The sequence below is a fragment of the Bombina bombina genome, chromosome 11, assembly GCF_027579735.1.
Source record: "Bombina bombina isolate aBomBom1 chromosome 11, aBomBom1.pri, whole genome shotgun sequence".
NCBI lineage: Eukaryota > Metazoa > Chordata > Amphibia > Anura > Bombinatoridae > Bombina > Bombina bombina.
This window is the reverse complement of record NC_069509.1, coordinates 37,095,631-37,116,232: the sequence shown is the minus strand read 5'-3', so window position 1 is coordinate 37,116,232 and position 20,602 is coordinate 37,095,631. Positions and strand designations below refer to the sequence as shown.

General features: G+C 41.3%; 1 protein-coding gene across 3 annotated transcripts in view; it reads right to left on the bottom strand.

Moving 5' to 3' along the window:
• Positions 1–20,602, bottom strand: part of LOC128641998 (sulfotransferase 1 family member D1) — a 143,402-nt gene that overhangs the window by 107,324 nt on the left and 15,476 nt on the right. The window contains exon 1 of one of the 3 annotated variants that reach the window (XM_053694636.1): positions 17,548–17,614. The exons of 1 other annotated variant lie outside the window; for it this stretch is intronic. The gene's annotated coding sequence lies outside the window, so the exon portion shown is untranslated. Of the gene's footprint in view, positions 1–17,547; positions 17,615–20,602 lie in introns of those variants that run through there. One more of the 3 variants, XM_053694635.1, reaches the window with a different exon arrangement.

The following is a 20,602-nucleotide window of genomic DNA, read 5'->3' as shown; positions in this document are numbered from 1 at the left end:
GGTGTGGCGGCAATGATTCAGCCTCTTTTAAATCGAATACATCTACCAAATCAGAATATGCCGCTGGTACACCATTCTCAATAGAAGATATAGAACAGTGTGGATAACACGTATTTGTGCAATATCTAGATGTTAAATTTATCTCATCCTTTAACCAATCAATGCTTGGATTATGTGTCTTTAACCACATGTATCCTAAAATAATGGAATGTCTATCAATAGGAATGATATCATATGTAAGGTATTCAGTGTGACCATTTTTTGTGGTTGTAAGTAAAGGTATAGTGTGGTGTGTGATAGGACCTTTCTGAATCAAAGTACCATCTATTAACTTCACAAAAACTGGTTGCTGTTTACACACTGTGGGTATTTTATTCTTTTTAACAAATGTATCATCAATATATATCCCTGAAGCACCAGAATCTACTAACGCGTCACTCTGGATGTGGAGACGGTCCCACTGTAAAGAGAGAGACAGTGAGCTGGGTAGCAGTAGATAAATTGTATAATGATATTATATTTTTTTTCTTACCCTTCTTTTGTTTTGATAGGAGGGGGCAGGTTGCAACTGTGTGCTCCTTGTGAGCGCAGTAAAGACATAAATTTCCTAATTTCCTTCTTGTTTTCTCCTCTTGAGTCAGAGGACCTTTGATTGCCCCAATCTCCATTGGGGTGCTGAAAGTCTGGTTTCTGTCTTGGGAGACCGATGATGGATAGGTGCGTCTGATAGAGGGGTCATACATGCTTTTTTCAGCTTTTCTTTCCCTCAGACGTCTATCTAATGTGGTGCTTAGCTTGATTAAGCCGGTGAGTGTTTCAGGGAGTTCCAATCGTGAGAGTTCATCTTTTAGAGATTCAGACAAACCTAGGCGAAACTGATTACGCAAGCTTACCTCATTCCACAATGAGTCTGAGGCCCACATCTGAAAGTCTGTTGTGTATTCCTCTACAGTCCTTTTGCCTTGTTTTAATGACCGCAGTTTGGTCTCAGCTTGTATTTGGCTGTTTGAATCCTCATACAGACTTGTCATTGCTGAAAAGAAATCAGTTAATGAATCTAGAATGGGGTTGTTCTGCTCAAAGAATCTGTTAGCCCAGGTACGTGGCTCTCCTATCATGTATGAAATTGTGGTGCAAACTTTAATCCTGTCTGAATGATAGGTGCGTGGTTTCAAAGAAAATAGCAAGTTGCATGCGTTTTTGAAATCACGAAACTCAGACCGTTTTCCAGAAAATGGTGTTGGTGTATGTACTTGGGGTTCAGGTATATCCACAGGTTTAGGTGTTATGAAATCCTTTAACATTGCTTTTATGGCTACATTCTCAGCCTGTACTTCTTGTATAGCATGGGCTAAATAATCTAATTTCTGGTACACATTAGTGAATTCATTTTTTACTTCTGTGGGATCCATGTTTTAGTAATTTAACAGGATCAGTTTTAGGCCTGATTATTATGTAATGAATCCACTCACACACAAACCAGAAATAGAGTATTTGTAGCTCTTTTGTATATCTATTTCTGCAAACACAGACTTAGTTTGAACAGAAATGGTAACAGTGAGCAATTAATAGCCAGTATAGTAAGTTTTAGAACTCTAACTCTGATAGCCCAGAATCAGAAGTTAGTTGAAGTTAGGATTAGTGGATGAATCTTTTATCATCTGTAACTTATGATTCAGAGTCCAGTTTACTTCACACACATTCACCCAATAAAATATATACAAAGTCACTCACACAGATTGCTTAATACAACCTTAGGTTTGTCCAAATATGTAACTTGCAAACAGTATTTATTGCGGAATAATATGCAGAGGTAAAGTGATTCACATCCCATGCGTGTAGCAATATAACTTAGACAAAGTCAACTTGAATAAATATGGCAACAGGAGAGCCAACCGATACAATCAATATCCAGAAGTTGTAACAAACAGAAGTTACCTGTGAGTAAGGAGACAGAGAGAGCTTGCCTGTTGCAGGAGTGAATGGCTTGCGGTGAATGTGTGACTCACTTCCGGTTTGGGGATCCAGCGTCGGAAAGCTGCGGAGGTTCCGCGATGTGCAAAATAAACTGACAGGAGCTGCAGAGGGAGACCTGTAAAGGATTTTAGTGCAGAGCGGTAATCACAGATGTTTAGAAACTGGTTTACAACTCAGAGGAAGCTGTAGATGACTCAGTTCTAGGCTAACAAACTTTAGGTATAATTTCCAATCATAAATTTGATAGGTATAGATGTGACCTGAATAGTAGCAAAGGAAACAGCCTCCAGGCTGTTGAACTTCTCAATAATCAGGCAAAGATTGATTGTAGGAGGCTCCCTTTTAAAAGAGCAAGGTGCATGAAGGGAGATACCTTAAAGGTATATCACAACCTGTCATATACATAAGCACAAATGGAGTAGTTGTATAGACCATAAAAGTCTCTCAAACAGTCTCTCAATAGGGGTATTCAAACAGAGGTCCTCAAATGAATTGACAAAAGGAAGAAACAGTTCCTCAATTTCAATATATCACAGATCGATGTGGGAAGCAAATGTTCCTCAATTTATTGACACCAAACCCAGCAGTGCAGCTCCTTTTATGTTGTGCATCCTTTGCACGGCTCAGATATCCAGGTAGTACATGTTAAGAAAGAAGAGCGCAAATAGGATTCAAGTGTAGGTTTATTTATACAAAATACACGCAAATTAAAATCTACTTACACAAAGTGCAAAAATCAGAGCCCATGTGTAGCTGTTTACAAGCCCAAGAAGACAGCTGATATCGCAACCGCAGCTCCGGTGGAATCCGGAAACCTTGGAGCATACACGGTGTGTGAGACACAATATCAGCTGTCTTCTTGGGCTTGTGAACAGCTGCACATAAGGCATTGCACCTTTTTATGGGCTCTGATTCTTGCACTTTGTGTAATAGATTTTAATTTGTGTGTATTTTGTATAAATAAACCTACACTTGAATCCTATTTAGGAAATGAGGTAAGCAGTACTCACAGCAGACAGGGTAGGCAATCCGGCAGTAAAGCAGTTCAAGGGTAAACCAAAAGAATGGCCAGGAACAGGCAGGTATCAGCAACAAAAGAAATCCAACAGTATAATAGTTCAAGGGTACACCAATAGAATGGTCAGGCAGGCAGAGGTCAGCAATGGTAAGGCAATCCAGTAATTTAAGGGTTAAGCAGAGTGGTCAGACAAGCAGAGTTTAGTAACAATGTAGCAATCCAGCCGTTTAAGCGTAAGGGAAGCAGAGTGGTCAGACAGGCAGAGTTCGATAACGATATAACAATCCAGCAGTTTAAGGGTAAGGCAAGCAGAGTGGTCAGACAGGCAGAGTTCGATAACGATATAACAATCCAGCAGTTTAAGGGTAAGGGAAGCAGAGTGGTCAGACAGACAGAGTTCACTAACGATATAACAATCCAGCAGTTTAAGGGTAAGTGAAGCAGAGTGGTCAGACAGGCAGAGTTCGATAACGATATAACAATCCAGCAGTTTAAGGGTAAGGCAAGCAGAGTGGTCAGATAGGCAGAGTTTGATAACGATATAACAATCCAGCAGTTTAAGGGTAAGGCAAGCAGAGTGGTCAGACAGGCAGAGTTCGATAACGATATAACAATCCAGCAGTTTAAGGGTAAGGGAAGCAGAGTGGTCAGACAAGCAGAGTTCACTAACGATATAACAATCCAGCAGTTTAAGGGTAAGGGAAGCAGAGTGGTCAGACAGGCAGAGTTTGATAATGATATAACAATCCAGCAGTTTAAGGGTAAGGGAAGCAGAGTGGTCAGACAGGCAGAGTTCGATAACGATATAACAATCCAGCAGTTTAAGGGTAAGGGAAGCAGAGTGGTCAGACAAGCAGAGTTCGCTAACGATACAACAATCCAGCAGTTTAAGGGTAAGGGAAGCAGAGTGGTCAGACAGGCAGAGTTTGATAATGATATAACAATCCAGCAGTTTAAGGGTAAGGGAAGCAGAGTGGTCAGACAGGCAGAGTTCGATAACGATATAACAATCCAGCAGTTTAAGGGTAAGGGAAGCAGAGTGGTCAGACAGACAGAGTTCGATAACGATATAACAATCCAGCAGTTTAAGAGTAAGGGAAGCAGAGTGGTCAGACAGGCAGAGTTCGATAACGATAAAACAATCCAGCAGTTTAAGGGTAAGGCAAGCAGATTCGTCAGACAGGCAGAATTCACTAACAATATAACAATCCAGCAGTTTAAAGAACACAGCACCCAGGAGCACACACAGGAACATTTATACTTGGGCCCAGAAGGTAGTGAATGAGGAACTTACATAGGTGCAAGATTCGCGCCACAGGAGATTCGGACCGGCTTCAGAGGATAGGGCGCTTGGCCATGGCAAGGGAACAGCAGCGGAAAACCCAGGAGCGGCGTGATATTTTAAGGGCTATTGGTAGTTTAGATTTTTATTTTTGATAATTTTGTTTATATTTTTCTGTAATTTTAGACTTTTTTCTATTTTTCGTAAATTTAGATAATTTTTTTGTAATTTAATGTTAGGTTTTATTTTTAAATTAATGTTAGGATTTTTTATTTTAATTGTAACTTAGTTGATGTAATTGAGGTTAATTTAGGGGTGTTAGGTTAAGGGGCTAAAGTAATTAAATTAGTTATTTAGGGGTTTGGCAGTTTAGGGGTTAATAGGTTAATTTAGGTTTATTGCGAATTAGGGGGTTGGCGGTTTAGGGGTTAATATGTTAATTAGGTTTCTTGCGATGTGGGGGGTTGGCGGTTTAGGTGCTTGTTAATACTTTGTGCGGGAGGTTAGTTTTTTTTTGTTATACTTCGTGCGGGCAGTTACGTGTTTTTTCGTTATTTTGTGCGGGCGGTTGCGTGGGTTTTTTTTTAGGTTTTGTTTGCCTACGCTGCATCCAGGTGGATTATTTTGACTGCATGCGCAGCCAATATTCTTTTGGCTGCCTCGCACAGGCAACATTGCTTTGAGGATGTGTGCGCAACTGGCGACGGCGATGGACGTATAGATTAAAAAAAACTATTCTATAGAAGATTAGGCTTCTATTCTATATCTCTGTAATAAATATGTATATGGGGTATAATATGGTCTGCCTCTCAAGTGCATAAAACATAAAGCTAATACACTGTTCTTCCAAGGTTCAATCTCTTTCTATCCCATAGTATGTTTATAAGAGTGCATTACACTAACAGTGTGCTTTTTAAGGTAGATAATGGAGAGAAAAATGAACTGCTCACCCTCAAATGTGTGATGAGCACCAATATATATTTTATATTGAAATCTTTTTTGTTAACATTTTATCAATAGTAAATGGTGTATAATACAAAAGTAACATATATAATTATCTCATATACAGTATATGGCAACCAATGTTCAAAATATAGAGCTGACTTTAACTGTACAATTAACCTCTTTTTAGGAACAAATAAACAGTCATATACAATAGTGCAATAATGCAATGTTCAACATACTATAGCATTTTCATTTTTCTTTTTCAAGGCCCTTACGCTATGTTGGATAAATAATATAACATTTTATTAAGTTTGTTATAAAACTGAACAGATGTATTTTCATACACTGTGAACATATATCTATGTTAATGATATAATTAGACTATTTCTGAGTTTTTAAGACTTAGAATTCTGTATGTTCAATACTATGTTATATTTATCAGGCTAATGTATCAAATTAGGAAACAAAACAGAGATACAAAACAGCTCTAAGAAACTATTGTTATTTTATATAAGCAACAGCCTGACTGATGCATTGTGGGGAACATGTTGATTATGTGTTTATGTTGAAATAGTTTTTATTAAGTTTTGAATGTGTCAATTTATAAGAGGTGTCAAGAATTAGGGAAACATTAAATATTCTGACCATATTACAGTGTCTCATTCTCTGGAAACATAGGATAGTTACCTATACAACATCTATAGCTATTACAAAACATTTAGATAAAACAGACCGCATAAGGCAAAACTGGGAATCTCACGCTTCCTACATTGTACAAAGGCTTAGATCATAATGCAAGTTGACACGAGTTTAGATAATGATAGCAAAGTAAAAGAAGAATAAGAGAAGAAAACAAAGGAAAAGCTGTTGCCTCGTCGGATCACTGGTTCGTCTTGTCGAGTGGTTCCTGGTGCGCCATTATTAAATATACATTCTACTGCTAAGTTATATCTTGATATCAAGAATTGCACTGGAACCTAAACATTAAGGATATACAAGTACTAAATCTGAAAATAGCTTTCTAAAGGACCTTAATTATGTTGCTTAGGGTCATTGGTTGTCTTGTAAAATCCAATAAACCATATCTTTTGAAAGTTTTCTGTAGTATTTTGAAGCCATGACGCTTTTTCCGACATCTTATAAAAAACTGTGACACACTTTATTGTCCCATGTGTCTTGCTATACAAATTCTTGTGGCACTGCAAGCTGTTTTAATAAATTGGTTAATGTGAGTGTTGAATTTGTCAATTTGTTCATGTAATAGAGCTTGTTGGGCTGTTAGAGTCAAAGTTTCATTTAAAATTCTGCTTAGGTAGCCAGATAGTCTATTCCAAATAGCAAATATCCCCAAACATTCCCACCACATATGCAGATAGGTACCTTTCAATCCACAGCCTCTGTGGCATCATTTGGAGTTATTTGTTTTAGCATGTGAGGTAATAACAGGCGTGAGATGCCATCTAAAGGTTGTTTTATTAGCATTTTCTCTCATATCTGCACTAATCAGTCCTCTGCATGAATTATATAGGACTTCATTCCACTTTTCAGGGTCATATTCAGTCCCCAACTCCCTCTTCCATCTGGTTACCATGCCTGGTTTGGCACCACTTCTGGTAGTTCGAGGTGCCAGGTATAATTGTGCTTTTTTTAGGTCTGTGTTTAGAACTACAGAAGATTTCAAGTTTAGTTGGGGCTCCTAGAAATGTGATCTTTAATGGCAGATGCCAGTTGTAGATATACCTACCAATGTAATCCTAAGGGTCCAGTTTTTCTCTTAATTGCATGAATGTCAGTATTTTACCCCGGTCTATTATGTCTGCCACTCTATATAAACCCTTATTTTCCTATTATCGTGTTTGATTAAAAGGGGCATAAATATATGTATACATATATATATATGTCATAAGTTTTAAAGAGTTATTGGGTTGTAACTTTAAAGTTTTAATCAACCTTGACCACTGTTGTATCGTTGTGAGTGCTTTGTTGAGGTATTGTGATATATACAGACATGTTCAGCAATATTTAGAGTTTCCTATTAGATGGTAAAACAGTAAAGGGGCTCCTAGAGGCGGTGCAAAGCTAGCCGGAAGGAGCTTTGACCGCAGAGGAAGAGGCCCAGTGTTTTGGTTACGAGGAGTCAGGGGCGGAGCAGGGAAGGTCACTTAGCCTAGGGCTGAGCGGGAAAGCCAGCAGTTGGTAAACAATTTTGCACTGGAGACATCTATTCTGCGTGGCTTTCCTGCTCAGCCTGCGTTATGGCTGGGGTGGATAGTTTGCTGGAGCGGCTCAGGGAGGCTGCGAGAGACAAAGGGCCTACCTGGCTGGAGTCTCAAGTCTGGGTGTTGCTGGGCGATCAGGTTCCGGATCCGGTGGAGGAGCAGCCAGGTCGGAGGAAGAGGTCCACGAGGCGTTCCAGGCCTCCTGCGCGACTGAGTCCCGAGGTGAGCCGGCGGCCTGATGAGGGGAAGAAACCTGGTTCAGGGTCTGGAAGGAGCCAAACTGGCCCGGTGGTGTTCCTGGGTGCGGCTTCAGATGTTGGGCCTGCGGCGGTGACGTCATCGGAGGCGGGGAGCGGCGGAAACCCGGAGCTGAGGGCCATCTCTGTCCCTGCTTCCAAGCAGGGTAAAGTCAGTAAGAAAGTGGCTCACGGCCCTAGCGGGCCTGATGTAGACGGTGATGGAGCATTGGGCAGCGGGTAGTTGAGGATCTGGGTGGGCCTTCCTTTTCCTTTGGGGGGGTGGTTGAGGATAGTGGCAGTGAGGGGGAGGGGATGTGGCCTGAGGCACAGGGATTGTTGAGTGGGGTGGAGGTTGTTAATGAGCAATCCGGCCAGGCTTTTGCAGGCCCGGGCCTAGTGGGGGTGGTTTTTCTGGGGAGGGTGGGCCTGTACTCACTGTTAAGCATCCTGGGGTGTTAGTAGATATGGAGTATGGGTCTGATGAGGAAGATGAGGAATTTGAGCTCGATACAGGGGTAGTTGATCTGTATTTGAACTCCTCAGAGGAGGAATTTGTCCCTCCTTCCCCTGGGGTCAGGGTTAAGTCTGTTGAGCGTTTTGGTGGGTCTAGTGTTAAACCTTATGCTGGTAGTGTTCATGGTGTGTGCAGCCCCCCTCCCAGGGTCAATGTTGCTGCAAGAGTTGTTGCGGGAGATGAAGTGGGTGACTCACATGTCAGTTTTTCTTTTGCAGACACTAGTTCCGCAGGGCAACGGCCAGGGCCTCAGCCTGGTGCATCCACAGTGGCAGATGTGTTTGACGGCCTTGAAGAGGTTTTCTCTGGCCTTCACGGCTCCTGGACGGACTCTATTCGTTTGGAGCCTGATGACAACATGCAGCAGGAAGTTCGTCCTGTTAGTGGAAGCCAGGAAGCCAGGTGAGGCGGGGGGTTACGGCCAGGGTGGGTGAGTTGGCCAGTGGGAGGGGTGGTGCCAGGGCGGGTACGGCATCCACTCGCGGTACTAAGGGGGGGGCAATCGGCCATCCAGGCCTGGGGAAGGTGTTGGTTTGGGGGGGTAGATCACGGAGACGGCCTGTGGCAGAGGTTGCATGACCTAGTGGAGATGAATATGGAGCTCCCAAGAGAGGAAGGGGAGGGTTTACGGCTAGGGCTGCCGGCCTGATTAAAGGGAGTAAAGGGGGGAGAGGTGTTATACAAGGGGATTTGTACTCACGTGATACTGTTTTTCAGGAACAAGCACCGGCGGGCTCCAGGCAGCGCTTGTCAGCTTCCCAAGTGGTCAGCATTCGGCGGAGACTTCAGCAGATGAGACAGGGTTACCTCATGTACAAGGGAGGGATGTAGGAGAAAATTGTTTTCAGGATGTTAACAGTGATTCGGTGACTGGGAGAGTTGTGGCTGGTTTAAGGGATTTACTGTCGAGGTTAGAGGGGTTTTCCCCTGCTGCCGGGGCTTCCGTTGAGAGGTCGTGGTTACCTGTGGCAGGTGCGCCGGGCGTTCTGGATTTAGGCAGGATTGAAGTTTGCGGGGTACCGGTCCCGGGGACCATGGAAGGTGTTGTCCCTATGGCAGTTACAAGCGCTGGGTTGCCTGGTGAGCCGCTTAGCACCGGCCTTAAGCCGGTGGATGGGGTAGAATTGAGGGTGGCTGACACGGCAATGTCGCGCTCGTGCCTCTGCTCCATCGGGCCTTTGGGCATGCATTTGACAGCTGAAGTGAAAGAGAAAATCTATAAGAGGGAAATTATCGAGTTGTTCTCTCTTCTCCCTCTTGAGCAGTCTTTTGAGATTCCTGAGAACTCCAAAAAGGACGTTGCTAAGAAGGAAGAAGAAGAGAGGAAAAAACGCTATAGGAAAGTGCCAAAAACCTTTACGAATTGGTTCCAGGCGTTTGTAATCTATGCAAGTGTTTTTTCGGGTAGGTTCCCAGATCAGGGTGGGTCTTTGTTTTGTTACCTGGACGAGGTAGCAGCTGCTCAGAGGACCTATGGGGGTATGACGTGGTGGTCCTATGACGAGCAGTTCAGGCAGCACCTTTCAGTCAAATCGGATATGAGGTGGGACGACCGGGACATGGGTTTATGGCTCAAGATAATGACACCTCTAAGAGCCACCCAGTCCTTTCGGTCAGGAGCCGGTGGCTCTTCCAGCACTGGGTCTCCGGCGTCCGTTAAGAAGGGATATTGCTTTGCATACAATGATACATTCTGTAAATGGGGAGCCGCTTGTAGGTTTAAACACGAGTGCTCTGGGTGTGGGGGATCCCACCCCTATGTTAAGTGTTTCAGAAAGGGTAAGTCGGAGGTTCTGGTGACGCGTCTGAAAAAGGGGGTGACTCCGGTGAAACTAGGCGCGATGGAACCGTGGCTCGCCCTGTACGCTAGGCGTCAGGGTTGTCATGAGGAAGCGGCATTGATATGGCATGGCTTCCAGTTTGGTTTTGTGATTCCGTCACAAGGGGGGTGCGGGGTTTTTCGAGGGAATTTGAAATCTGCTCGCTTGTGGCCTGGTGTGGTCTTGGAAAAACTGGGGAAAGAAGTGTCTTTGGGGCGCATGGCAGGTCCGTTTGACAGGCCTCCTATTGCAGATTTGAGGGTATCACCCCTTGGGGTGGTTCCAAAACGTGAGAGTGGAAAGTTTAGGTTAATCCATCATTTATCTTTCCCTAAAGGGGGATCGATTAATGATGGTATTCCACAGGAGTTGTCCTCTGTCAAATATGCATCTTTCGATCAGGCGGTTAGTTTGGTTGGCAAAAATTGACATTGAGGCGGCTTTTAGGCTGTTGCCTGTTAACCCGACCTCGCACCATTTGTTGGGTTGCTGTGTGGACAACTTTTATTACGTGGACCTGTGCATGCCCATGGGTTGCTTCATGTCCTGTTCACTCTTTGAAAAATTTAGCACATTTCTTGAATGGGTCGTTGCGGAACGGTCGGGCCTGTCATCACTGGTTCACTACCTTGATGACTTCTTATTGGTTGGTCCGGCTGGTTCGGGGACTTGTAAGCTTTTAAAGGAATGTATGCTATCAGTTGGTGTTTGAATTTGGTGTGCCCATTGCGCTTGAAAAATCTGAGGGCCCTGTTACGTCCCTAGAATTTTTGGGCATTACCATTGATTCTGTGAACATGGAATGTAGGCTTCCCAGGGACAAGGTTTTTGACCTGTTGGAAGTAATTGAACACTTTTTGTGGGCAAAGAAGGTTACGCTAAGAGAGATGCAATCTTTGGTGGGCAAGTTTAACTTTGTGTGCAGAATTATCCCGATGGGGAGGGTTTTCTGCAGAAGGTTATCCTTGGCTACTGTCGGGTTGTTAAACCACATCATTTTATTCGGCTCACCAAAGAATTGAAAGATGATTTGCGCGTGTGGAAGCGTTTTTTGCTGGGTTTTAATGGGGCAACTTTAATTCAAGCGGTTAGACTGTCCAATGAAGAACTTGGACTTGTGACAGATTCGGCAGGCGGTTGTGGTTTTGGTGCTTACTTTTGGGGCCATTGGTGTGCTAAGTGGCCTTCTGAATGGATTTCGTTGGGTTTGGTTAAAAACCTGGTGTTCTTAGAATTATTTCCGATTGTGGTCGCCTTGTTTGTGTGGGAAGGGGACTTCCGCAATAAGTCAGTGGTCATTTATTCTGATAATATGGGAGTTGTGTATGCGTTGAATACATTGACTGCTACGTCCTTGCCTGTATTGAGATTGTTGCGAGTGTTGGTCTTAAAATGTTTGCAGCTGAATGTTTGCATTAAAGGGACAGTCTAGTCCAAAAAAAACTTTCATGATTCAGATAGGGCATGTAATTTTAAACAATTTTCCAATTTACTTTTATCACCAATTTTTCTTTGTTCTCTTGGTATTCTTAGTTGAAAGCTTAACCTAGGAGGTTCATATGCTAATTTCTTAGACCTTGAAGGCCGCCTCTTAAGAATGCATTTTAACAGGTTTTTCACCACTAGAGGGTGTTAGTTCATGTTTTTCATATAGATAACACTGTGCTCGTGCACTTGAAGTTACCTGGGAGCCATCACTGATTGGCTAAACTGCAAGTCTGTCAAAAGAACTGAAATAAAGGGGCAGTCTGCAGAGGCTTAGATACAAGATAATCACAGAGGTAAAAAATATATAAATATAACTGTGTTGGTTATGCAAAACTAGGGAATGGGTAAACAAGGGATTATCTATATTTTAAAACAATAACAATTTTGGTGTAGACTGTCCCTTTAAGGCTAAGCACATTCCTGGTGTTTGTAATTCTATAGCAGACTCCTTATCTCGCTTTCAGTGGCAGCGCTTTTCGGGATTTGGTCCCTCACGCAGACATAGAGGGTTGCCCGTGCCCAAGTTACCTGTGGCGGCTTGGAATGGAGGATTGGCTGGACTGGTAAAGGCTTCTCTTGCACCAGGTACCTGGGCGGCTTACTCTAGAGTGTGGTGGGAGTGGGAACTCAGATTGTCTTCCAGAACAGGAGGGGAAGGTGTATCAGACCTTACTGTTTTTTTGTTGGAATGGATGTTGGAATGGGGTGCTTTGAAGTTGTCGCATTCAGCGATAGATAGGCGATTGGCAGCCTTGGCTTTTCGTTTTAAGCTATTAGGTTTGCGGGATATTACAAAAGGTTTTTGTGTTTAGCAAGTCTTGAAAGGTTTAAAGAAGGGTGTGGTTGGGTGTACTTTTGAGCCCAATCACTTTTTCGCTGCTCAGCAGTATACTTAAGGTATTGGGGGTTGTATGTGTATTGGAGTTTGAGGCTTGCTTGTTCCATTTGGCTTTTGTTTTTGCCTTTTTTGGGGCATTTAGGATATCTGAATTAGTTAGTAAAAACTTGGCCTCAATTGGAGGTTTTTCCCAATGGTTTGGAGGTTTGTCCATGGCTGTGTTTAAGGAATTATTTGGGTGTACGGCTCCTGGTTGGGGGCTCATTGTTGGTTTACCAAGATGGACGGCCGTTGTCGCAGTTTCAGTTTCGGGCGGTTTTAAATAAGTCATTTCTGAAGTTGGGTTTTAACGCAGGGGAGTTTGGGTCTCATTCTTTCCGCATAGGGGCGGCAACGGAGGCTTCACTGAGGGGTTTATCTGACACGGTTGTTAAGGGCATTGGTAGGTGGGATTCTAGGCGGTTCCGCCTGTATGTCCGTCCTGAGTTGGGTGTTTAAGACAATATTTCTTGTTACTGTTATTTTCTGTGTTCTAGGTGTGGAGCGTTTGTGGCTGGTCGGCCACTCGTTTATTTATTGGGCACGGAGAGCGGCTTCAGTGAAAGTGGATGGCTTGTAGTTGGGTTTTCCCAAGTCGCACTGTGATGTTAAATGGTTCGGTGTTAGGGGGCTCCGTTGGGACAGGTTTTTGCCCCTGGTCGTGGATTATTGCAAAACTTTTCTGCCTCCAACTGTGTTGTTGGTTCATGCAGGGGTTAACGATCTTGGCTTTTTACCACAAAGGGAGCTGGTGAGAATCATGAAGAGGGACATTTGGAGGTTGTTGGTTTTATACCCTGCTCTTAAGATTGTATGGTCTGACATTTTACCAAGGAGAGTTTGGAGGGCAGCTTGGGACCCGGTACGTCTAGACAAGAGCAGGTGAAAAATTAATAAGTTGATGGGGTCTTTTGTTCTGAGATTGGGTGGTTTGGTAGTTCATCATCCAGACTTAGCAGAGGTGGGCCAGCGCAAATTTTATTCCCCAGACGGGGTGCATCTCAAAGACTTTGGGCTGCAGCTATTTATCCTTGACTTTAAGGAGACTTTATGCAAGGTTGAAGGGTTGGCGGGACTGGGCTGAGGTGTCAGTCCAGTCGGTGGCGGGGGTGCTAGCCCTGACAATTACAGCAGGTTATGGCCAATTGTTAATGCAGAGGTATTTTGGATTCCCATGGGGGGAATTCAAGTTGGGGGTCTCTAAGGGCAAGGGGTTCCTTAGAGGCTTATGTGTTATTATTGACGGGCTCAATCACTTGCACGGTTGGGTCCATTGTGGGAATGACGGCCATAGATATAAAGAAATAAGTAGGGACTAGCACCACTTGTCTTTTGGGGTATGTTATATACAATGTGGTTGCAATATTTGTACTGTTGTTTATTAAGTTATTAAAGTTATTAAAGTTTCTAAAATTATTTATTAAAATAAAGGAGCTGCGGCCAATTTGCACCAACGCTAAGTCTAGTGTCTTTATTTTATTGTTGTGTGTTATGAAAATGTTAAAGGTGGTGGTACAGGTAAGGGCCGGAGCTTGACGAAATAGCAGGTCAAGGTAGTGCCACAAGGTAGTCACTAGGTGGCTGTCTTATTCCACATATATTATTATCAGATCTATCATTATGTTTGAAAAGGCTGTATAGATTTCAGGCCAATGTGAAGCATAATTACTAGGTTTTTAATTTAAAAAAAAAGCTGACTTCATTTGTTTCCTTATTATTAGGGTGGTAAGTTATTTATCCCTTTGTAGGATTATATATTTTAGCTGTGAGGTTGTATACAGGGATTGTAGAGTCAGACTATCGCACTGCCAATAATCCTCAAATATAGTCCTCTAAACTTATCACCTTCTAAGGAAGTTATGGCTTGTAGATGTGGAAAGGAATTTCTGTTTCATGTCATATAGTCTGTTGATGAACCAGTGATTATAAAAGCCATATAATGTTGATTAGTATGCTTGCTGTATATATAAACGCTGGTCAGTGTTATGGACTAGGGGTAACAAGGGTAGAGTGGCCTTATTAAGGTTTGCTTATTCTGTGTAGCATGATATGATCTGCACACGTGGTGCAAAGTGTCTTATAATTGTTATTCACCGAATGGTTTCAATATATAGGACGCAAGTTGTACTCCCTGCCTTTTCCACATCAGTGTTCATTTTGACTGCAAATTTCAATTTAGTCTTAGTTTTAGTCTTTTGACTAAAATGCCATTTTAGTTTTAGTCGTATTTTAGTCATCTGAATTGTTTTAGTTTTAGTCTAGTTTTAGTCGAGTGAATCCCAGTAGATTTTAGTCGATTAAATCTCCAGTAGATTTTAGTTGACTAAATCTCCAGTAGATTTTAGTCAACTAAAATCTAAGGGGTTTAGTTAAAGTGTAATGCATTATTTAAGCATTTCTCTATCATTTGCAAACTGATTACATACTCCAGGAGTAAACATAACACCTGTTAATATTTATGGTATTAAAGGGACATTAAACCCAAATTTTTTTCTTTCATGATTCAGATAGAGAATACAATTTTAAACAACTTTCTAATTTACTTCTATTATCTAATTTGCTTCATTCTCTTGATATTCTTTCCTGAAAAGCATATCTAGATAGGCTAAGTAGCTTCTGATTGGTGGCTGCACATAGATGCCTCATGTGATTGGCTCACCCATGTGCATTGCTATTTCTTTAACTAAGGATATCTAAAGAATGAAGCAAATTAGATAATAGAAATAAATTGGAATGTTGTTTAAAATTGTATTCTCTGTCTGAATAATGAAAGAAAAATTTGGGGTTTAATGTCCCTTTAAGGTTTAAACATGCAATATAGACACAGATTTAGCCGTTGTGATATGTAACATCTTTATTAAACTTAAAATTAAATAAAACCAAGTTTCATAAACAAACAGAAGTGTAACTTTAAAATATAAAAAAACTAAACTGTAAACTGTTTTGGCTGTATTAAACATATTACCCAATAAAAAAACTTTAACAGTTCTCTGTTAATAATTAAAACAAGTATCAAGTAACTCAACACAACAAAAAGTTTCTGCAGCTAATACAGGCACAGAATTAACTTAAACCCATATTCGTGGGTTATGCTTATTTCTATAGGAAGAATCAAATTGATTGTTCACAGATTTGAAAATCTGCTCCAGAACTTCCAAAGTCATTAACCTGTTTTTATTTATGGTATTAAGGTTTCAACATGCAATACAGATTTAACAGATTTAACTGTTGTGGTATATAACATGTCTTTATTTATCTTAAAATTTAATAAAATTAAGTTTTGTAAATTTTACAAAAGAGCAGTAATTAGATATGGATTGATTATAACAACTTGCATAAAATGTTTTTGTCATCAAATTTTGATTTAGCTTTAGTCATAGTCTTTTGACTAAAATGTCATTTTAGTTTTAATCGTATTTTAGTCATCAGAATTTCTTCAGTTTTATAGTCATTTTAATCTAGTTTTAGTTGACAAAATTAACACTGTTCCACATAGTTTATCCAGCCCCAATGCTTTTACAGGCCAGTGACGAAAGCAGTTTAGTCCCCAACTCTAATTCACTGCCAGGTTGTTGCTCTGATTTCATATAGGAGTCCTGTATTTTGTTGCTGCCCTATCAGCCACATGGAGGGACGCTGTCTCAGCAGCTAAATTAATGTCCACTCACCTTGGTTGCCGGGTCCTTTCCCTCTGTTAACACCACTGTGGCACTGGTGGTCATACATAGCACTCTTGTCAGATTTCACTTATATTTAAAAAGAACTCTCAAACAAAATTATATTTCGGTCAAGTTAGATATAATTTCTTTATACTCAAGAGACACACCCAGCTAGATAAAAGCACATAATAATGTCATACCGCTATTGTGAGAAGCTAATTAAATGAAGATTAACAAACAAAACCAGATCCACACTTTGTAGTGCTGCAGATAGTTCACGGTGTAAACAGTACATCATACCCCTCCTTAGGATCACATCATCAAATTCAGAGGCATCCGGTTAACCTATATTTACTGCTGGTAACACAGTCCTCCTTTATAGATCCATGATGGCAGACAATATCGGGGAACCGCAGGTAACCAGAGCCTCCATAGCGCAGCATATGTGACAAGAGGGCGATAGTAAAGTGCAATAGCCATACACTATGCAAGCACCACTGCAGAGTCAAGTAAAGCAGGTAGCGTGGTCTCTATGCTTCACTGGTAGCCGAGAGCTTCAGCCAATCCAATGGGGCGGAGATCGCCAAACAAGACAACTTCCTCTGCCACAGTCAGTCTCAGGTAGTAAGCGGCTCAAGCCATATATGTACCAAATACACAAGTGTAGATCAAATTTATTTACAGCACAAAACAGTTGCACAGTATCAAGCTTCTGCCAATGTGAGCTTCACCCAATGAGGCTTCTCTTGGGCTTTGTAACTATGTATAACATCATCATAAACATTGTTGCAAACACTGCTGCCAGATGGCTAAATACACATTAAAGCTCCTAAACTCACCTAAGATTACTCTTTAACAAAGAGGATACCCAGAGAACTAAGCAAAATCGCTAACATAAGTAGATTGGAAAGTTGTTTAAAATGTCATGCTCTATCCAATCCATTTAAGTTTAATTTTGGCTTCACTATCCCTTTAAATTTGAGCTAGGTGGTCAGTAAAATCAGCCAGGGGTGTACCCATTATAAAGGTCCTGGAGAGAACACTGAAATATACATTTTGTCATTGGCTCACCAGATGTGTTAAGCTTGGTATTTGGGGGTGCTGCTATATATTCTATATTTTTAAAATTGTCCTGTTCCACTTCCTAGTGTACCTAAGAACTTTGTACTTGAATCCCAAATTCTGTAGAGTACTGTGGTTACTGTGACACTTGTGATGTATGATCTTGTAATGAAATACTCCATCCAAAGTAATCCTGCATTATAATAATGATACCAAGGTAAGAGAAATCTATTAAATGCACAGAGAACCTGTTGTTATTTATTATTAGAGTATCCCTTGCACAACAAAATGCATAACATTATCTTGTAGATAGACCGGAGGAAGAATTCCAAGTTGGAGACTTCAGATTGTTTCAGTAATTTTCCATCATGATACTAAATAGAACTCAAATGTAAGTTTTAGAGCCAGGCTGTATTTCACAAGGCTTAACAGTATATCAGATCTTACCTGGGTGACTCTGCTGCCTGAGAAAACAGAATAAGAATCAGAGACAAAACCAGGGAGCGACTGGAAGCAACAAAGGGGGGGGGGGAGTGTGAAACGGGAAGGCTGGACAAGGGGTGGTACCTTGTTCTCATCTGATGTTAAAGGGAAAAACTGTTGGCTACAGACAGGAATATTATTAAATGCAGATTAACTGCTTGTGTGTGCTGAGTGTACAAATAGTGCACTAGAAACCATACAAAGCATTTTATTATTTCATACAGGTGGTGAGAGTCCACGATCCATTACTCATGGGAATTACTCTTCTCTACCACCAGGAGGAGGCAAAGATTCCCAAACCTGAAGAACTCTACAAAACCCCTTCTACCTCACACATACCTTAGTCTTTACCTCTGCTGGAATGAAGATGTTTATGTGTTCTTCAGAGAGAGGGGTTTTCAGTCTTTTGTTGAGGCCCATTTCCCCTCAGAGTACAGTGTTTGTCAGAGGGATGTATATGGTCTATTATCTGATGGTTTCACCTCATTGGAAATCCTTCATAGGCCCTCTGTAACTGGTCGCAGGGACGTGTCTTCTGCCTCCCTTTATTACATTATACTCCTATTCCATAACCATTGCTGATTGTTTCAGTACTGGTTTGGCTGTCTGCTGCTTGTTTGATAGTGGACGAGTGTATATTTCATTTTATTACATAGACCCTCACTTAGCTACATTATGGGCACTTTTACATTTTTAAAACGTTTTTCTAAATATGTAATTATATATGGCCCTGGGACAGATCCTTTACTATTTGCGCACGGTGGTTTTTTTTGCGCACTTAGTTTTTATGTGCGTTGGCATGTTTTCGAGTGACGGGTTTGCGCACATCGGATTTACGCTCACTGGGTTAGCGCACGCCCCTTAGCCTTCTAGGAGTTACAGGTTAGTTTTGCGCTCCGGGTTTTGTCTGTTGGGCTAGCACACGTTTGTACGTTGATGTACGCACGTCGAGTTAGTGCACAATTTCTCTGTTATGCTCGCATCAGGTTTCTGGCATGCTTTTTGCCATTTAAATAGTCAGTTGTTTGGCGCGTGTTTGACTGTAATGTTTTCCTACTATGCTTAGCTCGGCTTAGCGTGCATTGTCTATGTAAAGCTGCTTTTAGCAGGGTTATTTCATTTCCTTTACTCAAGAGCATTCTTGAGGGGTTTTAAAGTGTTTATTGCATTGCTTTATGCTATAATGGAGCAGTAGAATGCCGTCCCTAAATTTACCCTAGAAACTGACTAACTCCTTACTACCATTCACCTAGATTACAAGTTTGTGCATTCGTCTTTTAACGCTGAAAATATGGTATTTTCAGCATTAAAACAGCACTGCCGCCATTACAAGTCTTGTCGGTATAGGTGTATCGCAAGCTTTTTAGCCTGTAACGCAACGTCACTCCTAAAAATTATGTTTTTCAATGGGTTTCCCATAGCGCCGGTATTACGAGTTTTGCGTTGAGGCTAAAAAGCAAGCGTTACACTCTAAAACAACAAGATCCGTACCCCCATCTAAAGTCAGTAGTTATAAAATTTACACTACAAAAGCTGTAGCATAAAACTCATAACTAAAGTGTTACAAAGTATACTAAACATCCATAAACTCCCTATTAACCCCTAAACCGAGGCCCTCCCGCATACACTATAATAAATGTATTAACCCCTATTCCGCCGCTCCCTGACATCCTCACCACTATAGTAAAGTTATTAACCCCTAAACCGCCGCCCTACCGCATCGCAAACACTATTTAAATATTATTAACCCCTAATTTGCCATCCGCCCACATCGCCCTACTATACTAAAGTTATTAAGCCCTACACCGCCGCCACTATAATAAACCTATTAACCCCTAAACCGCAAGCCCCCCCACAACTAAATATACTAAAGTAAACTATTAACCCCTAAACCGAAAGCCCCCCACATCGCAATAAACTAAATTAAACTAGTAACAACTAAACCTAACGCCCAGCCTAACTTTATATTACATTTACAATTTCCCTATCTTAAATTAAATTAAAAATTACCTGTCAAATTAAAAAACTAAGTTTAAACTTAACAATTAAACTAATATAATAATTAAACTAAAATTAAACTAACTACCAATTAAATTAATATAAACTATATATTAATATAAACTACACATTAAAAAAATCCTAACACTACTCTAAAAAGTATCTAAATAACAAAACAAAAAAATACTAAATTACAAAGAATAACAAACACTAAATTATGGAAAATAACAAATGAAATTATCCAAAATAAAAATGAATTACACTTAATCTAATAGCCCTATCAAAATAAAAAAGCCCACCCAAAATAACCACACCACCCCCCTAGCCTACAATAAACTACCAATGGCCCTTAAAAGGGCCTTTTGTGGGGCATTGCCCCAAAGATATCAGCTCTTTTACCTGTAAAAAAAACACAAAGACCCCCCCAACAGTAAAACCCACCACCCAACCAACCCCCGAAAATAAAAAACCTAATTCTAAAAAAAAACTAAGCTACCCATTGCCCTGAAAAGGGCATTTGTATGGGCATTTCCATTAAAAGGGCATTTAGCTCTTTTACTGCCCAGACACTAAACTAAAAAAAAAAAACACTAAAAAACCTTTAAAAAGCCTAACACTAACCCCCTAACGATCCACTTACAATTTTTGAAGTCCCGCTTGAACGATCTTCATCCGGAGTTGAAGTCCTGATCCAAGCGGCGAGAAGCCTTCATCCAGACGGCCTCTTCAATCTTCATCCCGGCGGCAAAGTCCTGATCAAAGCGGCGAGAAGTCTTCATCCAGGTGGCCTCTTCAATCTTGATACAGACGGCATCTTCTATATTGATTCCGGAGGCGCAGAGCAGGTCCATCCTGAAGACATCCGGCGTGGATCATCCTCTTCATACGGTTGCCGCCGTACATTGAATTTCAATGCAAGGTACGCGATCCAAGATGGTGTCCCTATTGGCTGAAAAATTTGAATCAGACAATAGGAATTAGGGCTGCTAAAATTCTATTGGCTATTCAAATCAGCCAATAG